This window comes from Gossypium raimondii, chromosome 10, assembly GCF_025698545.1.
Source record: "Gossypium raimondii isolate GPD5lz chromosome 10, ASM2569854v1, whole genome shotgun sequence".
Taxonomy (NCBI): Eukaryota; Viridiplantae; Streptophyta; class Magnoliopsida; order Malvales; family Malvaceae; genus Gossypium; species Gossypium raimondii.
In genome coordinates, this window is record NC_068574.1 from 24,807,887 (window position 1) to 24,821,651 (window position 13,765).

Sequence of the window (13,765 nt, forward strand, 5' to 3'; positions counted from 1 at the left end):
TTTTAGTGCAAAATGCAAAATTGAAGAAGGAATTATTTTTGTGAGAAGATATGTTAATCAAACCATAAATGGTGTTAATCGTAATTATAGTGACAATACAAGACCTTGGAGGAAGGACTTTGGCCACTCTCATGACTTTTTGGAGCTCTTGGTGATGACTTTGAATTTTAAAAATTGAGGTAGATGATCTAACAATGGAATTGCAAACTAGGAAACAACTATAGATGTCTCGACCATACAGCCACAACCACCTAACTTTGGTGAAGGTAATTTTATATTTTCAAATAAGAAAAGAAAGAGTTCTGATGTAAATGAAGTTGCTCTTTTGGGTATTACTACTCCTGCCACATTGCTGAGGAGAAAATTAGGCAAATTTACATAGAATTAAGTAACAGCATTAACTCCGAAATTAACCTCAATTGTAACGTTGACGTTGAATTAAATAGATTCTCCTTGTGTAAAATCAGCCTTGAGTTCATCCTTTGACATGTTCTATAATAGATAGAACAATCTGTCCACGATAAATTTCGAAAACCAACCTTGATGCAAAGTTGGAAGTTTTAATTCTCAAGGTTTTCTTAAGAATATTGTATACTATTGTATATATAAATTGAATATTACTTATGAATTTACACCTTGTTTGTTTCATTAATTTTATTTGATTTTTATATTAAATATGCAATTAATCTATAAAAGCAGGTATATATATATATTTAAAATCTATTAAATGTATATTGTCCATGTGAGCATTTTATTCTTTTAAGATCTTTTTACATCTTAAAAATTATTATTAGTGTATATTGGTGATTTAAAATTTTAATAACTTTTAATAAAATACTTTTGCAAGAAAATTAATCTATCAAAAAGTTATATTCGTCATTTGAAAATTTTAACTCTTTTTAATTGTTTATCGTTTATAATAATAAAAAACTCTAAAAGAATATATTTGTCATTTGAATCCTTTTAATATGTCATTACAACGTATTCAACCAAACATAAAATGTTAATATAATATTCATTCCATTCCACCCAACTAAACTAGTGTTACATATATTTCACTCAATTACAACTCTATTTCATTCCCACAGAATGGCTATTCAATTATATTGTGAAAATTTGGTAAAAATGAGTAAATTATTGTACTTGAAACCTATACTAGGTTCAATTCCTAGAAAAGATTGGAGAGGTTACAGACAGTCCCGTTTAAAAACTAATCTCTTAGACAAAATCTCCCTCTAATGTAATATAGTAGCACAATATATCACTCTACAATTGTACCCTACAAACTATTGAAAGGAAAAAAAAATAAAGAACATTGTAAGGTACAAATGAAAAATTACAAGAGGGGAAAAATACCTTAAGGAAGAAATGACAAATTTTGGGATGATTTAAAGGTAAGGAGACCACTTCTATTTATAGTAGTACAAGCACTCCATAATCTTGTATATTTTAGGTGTGGGATTGTGCTATTTCAACAAATTACAGTTCTATTTTATTATATTGTACCAAACATGGTGTAAGAATTCACCGCCTAAAATTCTCATGGGAGGATTTAGAGGTGAGTGTTCTAATCTTTATGTACAAAAGTGAGGTCTTTATACTTGGAGAATGATAGAGTATGATTCATTTGTTTTGTGGATTAAAGATAGTGAAACTACTCACTAAGTTAAATTCTGCAGACGAGAAAACTGAACTTCGTAAACAAACCTTGGAATTTTTTATTATTTGCACAATTTTTGTAATGCCAAGCCTTAGTGGTCACTACAATCAAACATTTCCCTTTTAACTATTGTTTTATTCGGTAAACATCAACTATATTACTATTTCTTTTTCATATGATGGCTTCTAAGTTGTCTAAACCCCAAATATTTTTATAAGTAATTATTTATAGGGTAAACTACATAGATAGTAACCCAGTTATAAAATAATTATTTTAGGTACTCAAAATAAAAAATTTACAATTTAAACACTTATATTACATAATTCAATTATTTTAATCATTTCCATTAAATTCACATTACATGCGTGCAGACCCAGGAGTATCTACTCGTCATGGACCAAATGGAAAACCACCCATATCTCGTCGTCCTGGACGCCCTGGCTGCTGCTGATTATAGCGAGAAGTAAAACCTGACTGGGGTAAGTGCAACCCAAACCCAGGGTTAATGCTCAGTAGGGTCAAAATCTTCTTCTTATATAATTTTTCCTTTTCCATAAAAAAAGAAGAAACGAATCCTTCTTTGTTTTTTTTTTTTTGGTTAACTATAATCGTATAATGTATTAGTAGCTCTAATGACTATAATCCTTAGTAATTAGTATACATGTATGCCACTTCTCTTCTTATATGTCTTGCTGATTGGTCCCCATGCATTAATCTCATATGCACATTATCCAATTTCGTAACATATTTCACATTTACAATTAATAATTCTTTTTATGTCAAATAATAACTAACAACGGTATTAATTTAACTAATAGTATTTGTAACAGTTCATTTACAATATTGTCTAAATCAAAAAACCCTAACCTAAAGTTACAACCCCAATAGCCTAAACATCTTTTTAAAAACAGAAACCTAACCCCTAGCCTGGGCAACAGCTCCAATTCGTCAGCGGTCTCATCACCCGAGGTTTGCCACTGTCAACCACCGTCTACAAGGACAACCGCAACAACACGCAATAGCAATATGAAACAGTAGAAAATAGAAAAAATAATAGTGTAAAACGGCTATAAAAAGCTAAAAACAGATTATAAAAGAGGTTTTCTTTTTTTTTTTTTAAAAAGGAGAAATCGAATACAGAGAAAATCGAATATATTCGAGACTTGAATAGAAAAATAGAGAGAAGTAATCGAAATATAAGCAAATCAGATACAAAAAGGTGATAATTTTATTTTTATTTTTTTGAAATAGATATAGGAAAGAAATATAAAAAAGAGCCTTTTTTTTACCTTTTTTTGGGTCACCGGAGGGGGGAGAAACTGAAAGGTTTCTTGACCGTCGGCCCAATTTCCTAAATTTTTTGACGATTTTAATCTCAAAATGGGGTTCCTAAAAAAAGGGGACAAAAAAGGAGACTTTGAAATTTTTCGGCCACTGGAGATGGCGGTCGTTGTCGTCGATGACGGTGGCCACGGCGGAGCAACAGCGGCTCCCATGGCCGACCTAAAGAAAATTTTAGAGAAAAAAAAGTTAAAGGAGATTTTTTGAAAAAAAAAACAAAAGGAGAAATGATTGTTTTAAAAAAATTGACTTATATAGGCGTATGAAAACGACGTTGTTTTGGGCAAGATCCATCGACCCGACCCAACCCCCTAGGATTTGCGTGTTTTTAAAGGGGAGGTGAAATTTTCAACTTTGGTCCTTCCACTTTTTTTCATCTTTTTAATTTAATCATGTTTAGTTTTATTTATTTTAATTTTCACCCCACAATTTAAATTCCTGAACAATTTAGTCCCCTGACTCACTATGGACCCCTTGGGGAGTGATGATTGCCCTTTGACCCCTTAAAGTTCTTATGTTATTTTAATTTAGTCCTTTAAGTTCTTTTTCTTTATAATAAAGACTGTTTGTTTTGGTATATTTTAAATTTAATCCTTTATTATTTATTTTATTCTGATTTATCCCTTTAATTTCATTTAAATTACAATTTAGTCCTATATTTTTCACCCTTTTGTAAACTGTTTCCTTTTATTTATTTATTAATTTATAATTCCTTTTATTTTATTCATTTACTTATTTACTTACTTATATATTATTCATTTATTTACTTGTTTATTTTAATTCCTTTATTGCTTTATTTGTTATTCCTTCATGTTTTAGTATTCAAAATTTTCTTTATTTTCTTTTATCGAATATTTATTTTTTTTTTCTTTGTGCCTTTATTATTATTACTATTTTATTATCTATTTATCTATTTATCTATTACTTATTTATTTTTATACATACTAAAAAATTAAATTACTTACATTTTACTTTTATTTATTTGCACATTTGTTGTTTTCGTTATTATTGTTAGTATTTTTATTATCATTATTATTTACCTTTCCTAGATTATTTATTATTAGTATTGGAATAATTATTATATGATCTTTGTCATCATCATTACAAATTGGTGTTTTATCACTATCGTAGTTATATCATTGTCATTTGTTAGTATGACGTTTTATATTTTCATACATCACCGTTTCACTTTTTATACGCTTCCTTTATTATTTTATTATATCAATGCCACCAGTTGTGTTTAAATCTGCTTATCCGTTTTATGTTATGCCCAAGTAAGTTAAATACACATTACTTTAAATATTGCATTTGTCTTTGCACGATGCACAAAAAAGGAATTTTTTTAAATCAAGGTAATGTTCATTATTTTGGAATTAGAAAAGTCGTGTTCTTAACTTACGAAATATGTCTTCTTTCTAAAACCGAGATAGTCGAATATCTACTTTAACATAAATAAATAAATAAAATATTTTGGCATTTGTTCTCATTTTCGAGGATTTAAGGCATTGTATCCTAACTTACGTAACATGATCCTTTCTTCTCGATTAACTTGAAATAAGCCCGTTTTTAGCGAAAATTACTTTAGTTAGGTAATGCCTTAATACAAAAAGGGATAGTGTTTTAAACTCTCAAATTTTCAATTCTAGACACTAAGATACCAAGTAATCAACTAGGTACCAATTTTGGGCATCACGAGGGTGCTAATTCTTCCTCGTGCGTAACCGACTCCTGAACTCATCTCCTAGATTTTGAAGACCAAAAATCATTGTTTCAGTAAATCAAACCTTTTAATAAAATGATCAAATTACGAGGTGGTCCTATCACACCTCATAAAAAAGGATTTGTGGCAACTCCATTTTCATTTGTTTTAAAATCAAAAGGCGATTTTCAAAAAAAAAGGGGGTTTCGACAATATTGTTGTATTTTTTTCTACTTAGTTATTTATTTATGTAATTTTGAATGCAAACTAATAAGGACATTTAACCATATATTGTTCCAAAATTAAATTAATAATCATTAATATTTTAACAATTTAACTAAAAAATTATCGTAAATAATTTAATATAAATATGTTATATATGAATACTTCTTTATTTTTTAATTTAATTAATTCTATTTAACTATTTTAATTTAATCTTGTCTCTTAATTAAATGTTATTAAAAAGTATAATGTAGTTTTCTAACTTGGGAATTTCAATCAAATTTATATCTACAATTTATTTTAATCCACATTAGTATTTATTAAAAAATTTAAAAGTCGAATTTAAAAAAAAAAGGTTTTGACAACTTGGCTACTCTACTGGGGATAAAATAAAAGAGTCAAGTCGTGAGTTGATTACTTTTTGGTCTTTTTGTCGAAAGTTGATAATTTGGTTTAAATTTACGATCCATTCGTTACATTTCATCGTTCATTTTGTGGTTTTCATCTTGTTACATAATGATATGTTTGCTTTATTGCTTTGAGCCTCTTGGTATGTTTCTGCATATTGCATTGCATAATCATTAGGTTTTGCCTTTCTTAATTGGGAGTGAGAATTTATTCCATCGTGAGGTATTCACCTCCATATAGGATAGTTGATCGCTTTCAGGATACATCCATACATGTGTCTTCGTGAGATCTTCATCTCCGTATAGCCATAGGGAAATGTAGTCCCCTAAACTGAACTTGGCTCGTATAAGCCTATAATGGATGAGGACAAGGAATCTATTGGTCCAGGTACACTTCCTTTAGAACCAAACCACGTGTAATGAGCCCTAAAAGCTTACCCTAGGTAGAACCATACCGAACCTCTAGTGGTCACCCGATTAGGTGTTCTATTTATTATTTCTTGCTTTGAATTCTAGATTTGTATGAAATGTACTAACTTGTTTCATTTTTTTGGTTGTGATTGCATTGCATTTTCATCATAAAAAAGGGTGTTGATTCACATTCAGTTCTAAATAGAGAGCTTGTCATGGAAAAGGGATTTCTTGATAAAGTTGAAGACAATGCGGCCGTCCGGATATGATTCAAGAAGACACAACAAGAGAATAGTGATAGCCTAACAGAGGGATATATGTCAGAATTGTGGGATTCCAAGAGTTGATCATGAGAAAAGTGTGACTCAAAATAATCTCCAAGAGTTGAAAGAGGTATGAGACAATGACGGGAAGAAATCAAAGAATAAATGATTAGAGCTGATCAGTGGGAAAAGAGATTCCAATATGCTCGAGTTCTAGAAGATGTTCTAGAAATGGATTTGTTAGAAAGCCAAGATGAAAAAGGTTGGATTGAGAGCCCGAGTAGCAGAATTAGAAAGGTCACCGCATCAATATCCTAGTCGCAACTCCGCAATTGAGTTGAAAGCAAGCACAAATAAGATTGAAGAGCTCACACTTCAAATTTGTGAACTTTGGGTTGAGCTTCTTAAAACAAACAATGAACACTAGAAAGAACAATTCCAATGCTCTCAAGGTTAGATTAGGGATATATGGGCGAAGCTGTGACTTAAGTACGGGAAGTAGCCAACCATTTGCAAACCCTAGCAATTTAAGTTGACATACTGAGCTTAAGATACGAATCAGAATCGGATCGGGGCTGAGAATTAGCTTGGCTTCTTAGAAAAGTCAAGGCTTTGAGTATTAGGGCAATGCCGTATATGTAAAATGTATTCGTTTTATATAAAGACATTTTCTAGTAACATTATTTGAATAGAATTGAATTAGAATTAATGCCACTTTTTGCATTCATTTTTCATTCATCAGCATTACATTTCATCACATGCATTAAGATTCATAAAAGGATCCTAATTAATCAAAATTATGACAGTTACCTTGGAAACCAACAAGAATTTTCCAATCGAATATCGTTACAGTACCCGAGGTAAAACCAGAGCTATGGATCAAAGGTTAGAGAGATTGGAACAAATTCAGAAGGACATGCAAGATTAGCTGCAAGCCCAGCTACAGGAACAATTAGATAAGGTACAACAAGATGTGAGGGATCAAATACAAGAGTCCCAACAAAGTATGATAAGCCAGTTGACCCAGTTGTTGGCCGGAGGGACTGAAAAAGGGAAAAGTATTGTGAATAACTTTGGGGATGATAATGAAGACCCTATATACCCACAAGCTTTACCTGTAACACCCCTAACTTGTCTACTAATCATATCTCATATACAAACCATACTTCTTTTTCGTGCAAACTAATTTCACACTACAATTCATACACTAAAATTTAACCAAGTCATAATCATTCTACTATTCAAATTTTGAATCAACTAACATACATCAATCATATTACATTTTAACAAAACACATCCACCAACTAAATCATTACTTAAGTCAAATCTTATAACCAAACATTATCACACATATATACTTATAAACATACTTCCCAGAAGAGCTTATAACATGACCGAATATACATAATAATTAGTATTTCTAATAAGCCATTTCGTATGGCAACTTATAAACAATTCAACATTAGCCATAGTCTATACATGCCATATGTTATAATATCAAGCTTTCAAAATATCGAAATGGTGATTGATAGTGTGATGATATTCCTTAACGATCCTCGAGCTGGAGCTAGCTTTATATAACTATAAAACAATGGAAGGATACACAAAGTAAGCTTTGGAAGCTTAGTAAGGTATAAGCAAATAAATCATCTTAATGATATTTATAATTCAATTCAATTAGGTCGAATTCAAATAAATCTCAAACACAAATGCATTTAACTAACTCATATACATTCATATTATCACATTATCACATTAAGTACTAAACTTACCTTAATATTTCATGAACATATAACTTCACATATACCTGAACCAGTTAGCTCAAATTTACATTCGAAATTGTTAAGAACACACGGAAATCATATAAAGCTCGTACAATGCCATATCCTGGATCTGGCATTACATGTTAACGCATATCGATGCCACTATCCCAAACAGGGTCTTATATGAATCATATACGATGCCAATGTCCCAGACATGGTCTTACACGTTTTCTCACTTCGATGCCAAGTCTCAGACATGGTCTTACACGAAATCACACCTTAGAAGTCTTAATATCATGACATCAATATCCAATACATTTCCTAAGGTTCATTCGGAGCTTTCGACTTCGTAATTAAATCAATTCGTGCATGAAACCAAACATCAAGTTATCATCAATGTCAACTCACAAATTCATCAACCAATTCAAAAATTAGGGTATGGGCTAGCTAGAACACGAAGCAATAATCTTAAAAACGTAAAAATTATCAAAAATAGAGCTCAAATTGTACCTTAATCAAGCTATGTTTATGCTAAACCCTAAGTGTTCATCAATGGTGTCCTTCTTATTTAATATTCTACCAAAGAAGAAAAGATGGGCAAAATTTTAGCTTTGGTTTTATTTATTTTATCATTAATTTACTTATTTACTATTTTACCATTAAAAAAATTAGTAATTACACCAAATGTAACTCCATTATTATCCACTAACTGACAAATGGCATATTTACCACTTAAGGACCTTTGCTTTAATGTTCTATAGCTATTAGACACATTTAGCTTATAGAACACAACTTTTACGCTTCACGCGATTTAGTCCTTTTTACCAAATTAAGAATTCAAAAAGTAGAACTTCTTTACGAAACTATAACAACCTGATTTTGACCCTAATCTAAATAGTGGTTTTGGGACCACAAATCTAAGTCTAAAAAATATTTTAATATTACTTTTTGTGTTTATTATGTGTGAATTTACTTGTGTGATAATTTCATGCTTTAATTTCATTGTTTGAGTGTCCGATTAAATAAAATGATTAAATCATGAAAATGAAAATTTAATGGTTAAATATGAAAGTGCCTAATTGTTGTTGTCTTTAAATTTAGAGGTTTTATAATGCAATTAGTCCATTATGTAAGTTAGTGGGTGGCAAGGGACTAATGTAACCTTATTATATGTTTTATATAAATATATTATTAAAGGTTAATTTAGTAAAATGATAATAATGTTAATATATGTTAATAAAGTAAAACATAAAATAAAATTATCATGCAAATGTTCATCATCTATAACAAAAACTACCAAAGAAATAAAAAGAAGAAAAAGCTTTGAGTATTCGGCACTTACATGTCTTAATTAAGGTATGTTTCAGTTTCAGTTTTTGTTAATTTTTACATTTTTGAGATCGTTGTTTTGTGTTCTTTAAAGCCCATGCTTCAATTTTGTGAATTGGTGATGATTTTGAAACATGCCATTGATGAATTTATGAGTTTTGTGATGTTTGAAGGTGAAATATGAAATAAATGTGTTAGATTAACATAGTTTGTTTTTGAATTTTTGATGAAATTGAGTAATTAGGGTTAAATTGTAAAAATAAATTTTTGAGGGATTAAAATGTGAAATAAACAAAAAGTGTGGACTTGTATAAAGCTATTGAATATTCGGCCCTAGCATAGTGTAAGGAAATTTTGTGTATTTTATGTTTTATACAATAGGGACTAAATTGCAAAAAGTGTAAAATGTTAGGGGTAAAATGGTAATTTTCTCATTTATGTGTTTTTGGATTAAATTGAATGATTTAATGAATGAAAGGGTTAAATTTGAATATTTTTAGATCAAGAACCGAAGAAAATGACATTAGATCGGGGGAAGTCAAAAGTAGTCAAGTAGTCAATTGTGTCCGTCGATACCCAAGGTAAGTCTATAGGCATATAAATGTTGTTAAATTTGATAAGATATTTATGTTACATGATGAATGAAAATTTATGAATCTTAATGTGTATTGTCGAATGCAAATGTGATTTGGGAGCCTGATTATAATGTTCTATTCGATCGAGGTTTAATGTCTGAAAGCCCGTACAAGCCCTAGGAATAGTTAGGATACATATGTCATGACATAGAATTTTTTATATGTGTTATCGTATAAGACTACGTCTGGGACGTTGGCTTCGACTTCTGTTTACGTGTAAGACCCTGTCTGGGACAGTGGCATCGATATGTGATTACATGTAAGACCACGTCTGGGACGTTGGCATTGTACCAACTTCCGACTGTCCGCGTATCCCTTTTAATTTTGAATGGTTCAATGGGCTATGTTAAATGATGATTAAATGTGAAATCGAATTAAAAGGGCTCAGATATGTACTTATACCAAGTTGTGAAATAAGGCAAGTCAGTTGTTGTATTGATTGTATAAATGTTAAAATATAAATGTGAACTATGTGTATACGTATGTGATTGTGCATATTCGGCTAAATGTGGTATGTGTGATTTTAATAGTGAGATTTTGATAAATCCATGTCTATTTGTACAATTAGCCATATGGTATGTGTATAAGAGATTTAAATGATAACCTTGTATTGAGAACATGTATATTCGGCCTTGTTAACTTGTAATAATATACAGTAGATGATATATATTTGCTTATGACTTTATAAGCTTTAAATAGCTTACTCTGTGTGTTTGCACTCGTTTATCTCTATTTTATAAATTTTGAAGTCGTTACGAGCTCGGGGTTCGTCAACAAAGCCTATCACACTATTGACAGTTTCTTTCAGTACTTTACTAAGTTGATTTTTGAGTTTGTGGCATGTATAGCATAATTAAAATGTTGATTTTGGAACAAGTATCTATATATAATTAATAGCCATGCAAAAATGGCTTATTTCCTTTGTTTGAGTTTGGTATCGATGCATAGGGTTTTAATGGTCAAGAATACAATTTATGATTATGTTATAAATATGTGTGATATGTTTGGTTTTGGTATTATATGGATTCAGTTATGGCATATAGATAAAAGGTTAAGTTTGGTCTTTATGCTTTTGATGAAATGGATTAAAATGATGTTTGTGATTATGCATTTTTGGTTATGCTATGAGTTCATGTTAGGTATTATATTTCATAGTTCAAGTGTGTAAATTGCTTGATATATATATGTCAGATAAGCTTAGTATGTTTTGCTATGGGATTGATATTGATTTGAGCTTGTTTTCGAGTGAAATATTCTAGTTTCATGTATGTGATATGTTTGGTTTATGCTAGGTATTAAAGTCTTAAGATATGGATTGATTTTAAAGGTAATATTTAGCTATGAGTTTCAGCAATAAGGTTAATATTAGATATTAGTTGAATTAAGTTAATGTTATACGATCAATAGAAATAATTCTTGATGTGCGAATTTGAAAGTATAAGTGAGATGCTAAGTCATTAATTTAGTTATATGATATGTAATAATTTGTATATGTTTGGTCTTATAAGTTCTTGCAAAATTTGTTTTAATATACTTATGTATTCGGGTATAAGATGAATTAAAATAGTTAAATATATGGATTTTTGTGTTGTATTTTGGATATACTTGTCGATTAATTAAGATCGGTTTGTAAAGGCGTGAATGTATTTGTTTTAATTGTTATAAAACGAAAATGTAATAGATAAGTTGGTATAAGATTTAAATTGTATATGTGTTTAGTTTGGTGATTGGTTTATAATGGCATATAGATGAAATGAAGTTGGTGTGGTTTATTAATGTTTGAGGTTTGGTTTCTTTTATAATCTAAGTATATATATTATGTATTGAATGTTATATAGAATGATCGAATAAGAAGCAATTCAACTTGATTTGGTATATAAAAATTATTTGTGCTTAAATAACTTAAGATATCAAGGTTATATGCATATGGTTTTGGTGATTAGGAAGGAAGTAAGTTTGGCTTCAAATCATGTAGTTAAATGAAATTCATGTAGTATAAATGAGTGATACCCAAATTGAGTTATGGGTTATGTTGTTTTGAAATGAATGAGTATCATGTTTATTAATAACCATTAAAATATTCGCCATATTGTAAGTTAACCAAAATTTAATTTTGTATGGTTGTTAATTGATTTTAATATGTGAATATGCTTAGATTATAAAATGAGATGTTTAATAATTAGCTTATAACAAATAGTTATTATATGTTTGGTATATGATGTGTAATGATATGTATATAGATATAAATACATTTATATCCAAATTATTTTTTAAAAATTATGCCAATGGAAATAACATAGTAAATTTAAGTTCAAAAGTGAATAGGATTTGTGTTTTGATGAGTTATAAATTATTACACTGGGATTGTAATAAATGTCTGTTCTGAATTGTGCTATTTTCGGTAATGCCTCGTAACCCTAATTCGATGACGGATACGGGTTAGGGGTGTTGCAGAAACATTCACACATATATAATCACATGCTCTAAATACCAAAAATAATATTAAAATAATTTTCTAACCTCAGATTTGTGGTTCCGAAACCACTGTTCCGATTTGACTAAAATCAGGCTGTTACATTGCCCTAGTAAATGTCCAATCCCAACCAGATACATATCCACGAAGGGTACCCGTTACCATAAGAACTCAACAATATCAAGCCGACACTTCAACACTGGTGAATTACCCAATAGGTTCAGGTTCCAACCTCGGGGATAATCTGACCAACTCAATTGTTCTGGATTTGGACGACATGGCCAAAATGGATAGAGCAAAGGTAGAATTGCCAAAACAACTAGAAGATCGATGTAAGTGGTTGGAAGGGAAATTCAGAGCTATAGAGAATGCCGATTACCTTTGCGGGGTTGATGTTAAGGAGTTGAGCTTAGTCCCTGATCTAGTGCTCCCACCAAAATTAAAAACTCTAGAATTCGAAAAATATAATGGGACTAGTTATCCTGAAGCCCATATCACAATGTTCTACCCAAGAATGATGGGATACATCAATAACGACCAATTGTTAATCTACTGCTTCCAGGATAGTTTGATCGGGTTAGTTGCCAAGTGGTACAACCAGCTAAGCCGTGCCAATTTCAACTTATAGAATGACTTGGCACAGGCTTTCATGAAACAATAAAGCCATGTGACCGACATGACACCCGACAAAATTACGCTACAAAATATGAAAAATAAGCAAAGGGAAAGCTTCAAGCAGTATGCTCAGAGATGGAGAGAAGTGGTAACACAAGTCCAACCACTTCTTATGGAGAAGGAAATGACAATGCATTTCGTAAACACTCTAAAAGCCCCGTTCATTAACCATATGTTGAGAAGTGCTACCAAGAGCTTCTCAGATATAGTAATATCTGAAGATATGATTGAAAATGCAGTAAGGAGTGGGAAAAAAGATGCGGGGGAAACACTAAAAGATTAGCCCCGGAAAGAAAGAAAATAAATTGAACACTTTGAGTGTGTATAATAAAGGTTATTCAAAATCGATCACTGTAGGCCAACCAAAGACTGTAACAACTAGTCATCAAAGCCCTTCAAGGTAAGAATCTAACTCAAGACCAAACACAGAAAAACTATAGTTCACACCCATCCCAATGACATATAGGAAGTTATATCAGGATTTGTTCGATACGCATGTGGTATCCCCCTTTTACTTAAAACCCATGCAACCTCCATTCCAAAAATGGTATGATGCAAATGTTCAATGCGAGTACCACGCAGGAATAACAGGACATTCAATTGAGAATTGCACTACATTCAAAAAATTAATTGAAAAGTTCATCAAGATAGGAATCGTAAGGCTCAATGATCCATCGAGACCTAATGTGGCAGGAAATTCGTTACCCAGTCATTCAGACCAAGGGGTAAACGCGATAATTGAGAGTGGAGGAAAGAAGACCAAAACTGATGTTACGGAAGTTAGATCCCAATTAAAATAGGTCTAGCAAGAAATGGTAAACATGGGATTAGTCGTTCAAGATTCGAAGGAGGTACTCAAATGAATGAGAAGCTACTATGAGTTTCAC